The sequence below is a fragment of the Gossypium hirsutum genome, chromosome A13 (genome assembly GCF_007990345.1).
Source record: "Gossypium hirsutum isolate 1008001.06 chromosome A13, Gossypium_hirsutum_v2.1, whole genome shotgun sequence".
In the NCBI taxonomy this organism is placed as follows: domain Eukaryota; kingdom Viridiplantae; phylum Streptophyta; class Magnoliopsida; order Malvales; family Malvaceae; genus Gossypium; species Gossypium hirsutum.
This window is the reverse complement of record NC_053436.1, coordinates 40131781-40136173: the sequence shown is the minus strand read 5'-3', so window position 1 is coordinate 40136173 and position 4393 is coordinate 40131781. Positions and strand designations below refer to the sequence as shown.

Sequence of the window (4393 nt, the reverse complement as noted above, 5' to 3'; positions counted from 1 at the left end):
GGTTCCTCCAACCTTCATTATAAGTGTTACTATGTAGATTATTTTGAGATCGAGGATTATTACCCATGTAATTTAACTGCTCGTTATCCATGTTGTGGCCATAAGGTTGGTATTCCGAATGGCTTGTTCCACCTCCACTTACTCTGCACTGCATTACTGGGTGAACCTGTGAAGAACTAAGAAAACCATCAATTTTCTTATTCAAGAGTTCTACTTGATTAGAGAACATAGTAACCGAATCGACGTTATAAACGCTGGCTATTTTCGTTGGCTTTGTCCTCATGACTTGCCACTGATAGTTATTCAGTGACATCTCCTCTATAAACTCATAAGCATCTTCAGGTGTTTTATTATTGATGGTTCTACCAGCAGCTGCGTCAACCATTTGCCGGGTCGAAGGATTCAGGCCATTATGGAACGTTTGAACCTAAAGTCAAAGCGGTAACCCATGGTGAGGGCACCTTTTTAGTAAGTCCTTGTATCTCTCTCATGCATCGTAAAGAGTTTCTAAGTCCATCTGCACAAACGAAGAGATATCATTACGTAATTTGGCCGTTTTGGCCGGCGAGAAATATTTTAATAGAAATTTTTAGGTCATTTGTTCCCAAGTAGTGATTGACCCTCATAGTAATGAGTTCAACCATTGTTTAGCTTTGTTCCTCAATGAAAAAGGGAATAACCGAAGATGAATGGCATCATCAGAAACACCATTAATTTTAAATGTATCGCATAGTTCCAAGAAGTTTGCTAAGTGAGCATTGGGATCTTCATCCTGCAAACCATCAAACTGAACAAATTGTTGTATCATTTGAATAGTGTTAGGTTTTAGTTCAAAAGTATTTGCAGCTACATCAGGTCTAACTATGCTCAATTCAGTTCCTGTTAAAGAAGGTTTAGCATAATCATACATAGTGCGTGGAGTAGGATTTTGATTAACTACAATTACAGGAGGTAGCTGATTGTCTTGGTTTTCAACCATCTCTTGCTCGTTCTCTATGTATAGTCCTCTTGCTCGTTCTCTATGTATCTTAAGCTTTGCATTATTTCTCTTTGGTTTTTACGAACTGTGCGATCGATTTCTTCATAAAAAACTAGTGGTCCTGGCGGATTTCTTCTAGTCATAAACTATAAAAATCTGCCAAGAGAAAGAAAAAGTAAATTAATAAATAATAATAATATAAAAATTAAATTTCAAGAAAAATAAATGGCTAAAGTAATAAAAAATTGAGCGTTCCTAATATCTATATCTTAGTTCCCCGGCAACGGCGCCAAAAACTTGATCTCATGATTTCGTGATAGGTTTTCAACACTTATAATTAATCGTTCTTGAAACTAACTATTATTGTGATGTAGGCAAGTGTACCTATCGAACAGTAGTATAGTTTTAGCAAGACCAGATTGTCAAACCCAAAGGAACTAAAAGTACTAGCAATGACTGTCTTTTTATTATCTAGCCTAAGAATAAAGAGGTTTTGTTTTAACTAACTAATTATCTAAACTAAGAACTCACAGAGAATGGAATTGGGGAATTGCTTTTGGGAAAATCGATTGAATTAAGACAATACCTAAGGAAAAATCCACCTAGACCATACTTGTTATTCTGGCTCCGAATCGGACGATTTATTCATTTAACTTGTTCAGTGGAGATCCCTAAGTTATGTTATTATACCTATTCAAGACTAATAATGTCTAATCCCTAGATTGAATAATTGAGACTTTTCTCTAATTAACACCTTAGGGTTGTATTAACTCGATTTATGGATCCCCTTATTAGGTTTCACCCTAATCCGATAAAATCTTGTCACCCTATGTCTAGGCGCGCAAACAACTCCGCTTAATTATGACAAATGTACTCTTAGACAGGGTCTATTCCTCCTCTAAATAAGATCTTACTTTGAATTAGTATCCTAGGATATCAAAACAAGAATTAAGAACACATAATTAAGAACAAGTGAAATATTTATCATACAATTCAGAAAATAATAACAAGATCCATCTTAGGTTTCATTCCCCTTAGGTATTTAGGGGTTTTAGTTCATAACTAAATAAGAAAACATCTCAGAATAATAAATAATACAAAACATAAAGAAAACCCAAAACTCCTGAAAGGGAAATTGAGGAGAGATCTTCAGTCCTGATGATGAATTCGACTTCTGAGATGGATCAATTGGCTTCCTTGGAGTAATTTCTTACTCTCTCCCTGTGTGTCCCTTTTCTTCCTCCTCTAGGGTGTATTTATAAGCTTTGGAATGCCTAAGAGCCCCCAAAATTAGTCTTTTCCGAATTGGACTCAACTTGGGCTCAACAGGGACACGTCCGTGTGCAATTACTTCAGGCCGTGCTCGAGCCTACCAAATTGACACGGTCGTGTGGTCTGCCCATGTGAGGAGGTCCAGGCCGTGTTGATTTCGTACTTTGCCCATTTTCTCCGTTTTTGGCCCGTTTCTCGTTCCTTTCACTCTCCTATGCTGTCCTAAGTATAAAACATGAAATTAAAGCATTAGGAGAATCGAATTCTCCAATTCTAATGGGAAATCATCCATAAAATGCGTAAAACATTGGGTAAAAATATGTATAAATTACGGTTTCTCAGTCTTGATGTAACACCCTGAATTTGGGCCGAGAAGTTTTGGGCCTTGAGCATGGGAGCGGTTGAAGGCAGCTTATAATATTCTGTTGTGCATGCAAATTTCGTTAATGAAGGCTTGTTTTAGTGGTTAAGTGTGTTGAGAAGTGTTGGAGAAGTCCTGGGTTTAAACCTAGACTCTAGCAAAAAATTTGGTTTAAGGTGAATCAAACCCTGGGTGTAGTAGGTAGGCCTTAAGAATATTGTTGGAGAAATTGTGACACAAAAAACCTTATGGCTTAGTGGCAAGTGGCGTGTGGAGCATTTGAGGGGAGGCATGGGTTCGAATCCCATGGCAAGCAAAAAGCATTTATTTTGCTAACATGGGGCGGCAAGAGTTGGTGTTGAATTTAAACTCTGAAATTGGAGGGATCCCACATCGGGAAGCTAACATAAGAGTGGATGGGAAGCTGGCTTTAAATAGAGAGAACCATGTGGAGAGTAAAGGTACCTTTCTTGGCTGATCCCTTTCGCTTTATGGCGTGCTCGTTTGGGCTGGGCGTCGGCTAAGAGTGCTCGGAGCATGGATTAACTCCAGTCTCCAATCAGGTGTGTTTTTATCACTACTCTTGTTGTTAGATGGCTACTTCGGGCCGAAAGGGGCCAGTGGGCCCAATAGGCCTACAGGCCCAATTGGATAAATTGTTTGATTGTGTAGTAAATATTGGACTAGGCTAGGTGAATCGCATATCTGTGGCTAGGTTTGGGCTAAAAGGGCCACACGAGCGTGTGGGCCCATTTCGGCCGAGAATAGGCTTTAGGCCCATTCGTATTGTTATCCATGTTTAGAATACTTTAGTTTATCAATTACTGAAATGCCCTCGACTTGTAAAATCACCAAAGTACTCCCGATTTACAGAATTACCGTTTTACCCTCGATTTATAGAATTATCGTTTTACCCTCAATTTTTAAAATTACCGTTTTACCCTCGATTTACAGAATTACCGTTTTACCCTCAGTTTACAGAATTACCGTTTTACCCTCGATTTACATAATTACTATTTTACCCTCAGTTTACAGAATTACCGTTTTACCCTCAGTTTACAGAATTACTGTTTTACCCTCGATTTACAGAATTACCGTTTTACCCTCGATTTGTAAAATTACCGTTTTACCCTTAATTTACAGAATTACTGGTTTACCCTCAGTTTACAAAATTATCGTTTTACCCTCGATTTACAGAATTACTGTTTTACCCTCAGTTTACAGAATTACCGTTTTACCCTCGATTTACAGAATTACCGTTTTACCCTCGATTTGTAAAATTACTGTTTTACCCTTGATTTACAGAATTACTGGTTTACCCTCAGTTTACAAAATTATCGTTTTACCCTTGATTTACAAGATTACTGTTTTACCCTTGATTGTGAAATTACTGAAATACCCCTGTAGGGTAGAATTACCGAAATACCCCTATAGGGTAGAATTACTAAAATACCCTTATAGGGTAGAATTATCGAAATACCCCCGTAGGGTAGAATTATCGAAATACCCTTGTAGGGTAGAAATACCGAAATACCCCTGTAGGGTAGAATTACAGAGATACCTTTGTGGGGTAAAATTACCATTTTGCCCCTAGGGTGTTAAATGACTGTTTTGCCCTTGTGGGCAAGTGACTGGCTTAGACTGTGTGGTTGACGGATTTGATTGTGAATATATGTTGGTGATATGAATGACTTGACTGTGATTGTTTGATTCAAATATGGGCATGACATTCTGCATACATGACATGTTGCATGGATTGGGATTTTGTACGGAGGAAGCGT

General features: G+C 38.1%; 1 non-coding gene across 1 annotated transcript; it reads left to right on the top strand.

Moving 5' to 3' along the window:
- Positions 1-443: 443 nt before the first annotated feature.
- On the top strand, positions 444-550 carry LOC121213352 (small nucleolar RNA R71). Its single transcript, XR_005908735.1, has one exon. It is a non-coding gene; the product is annotated as a small nucleolar RNA R71 (small nucleolar RNA).
- Positions 551-4393: the final 3843 nt, after the last annotated feature.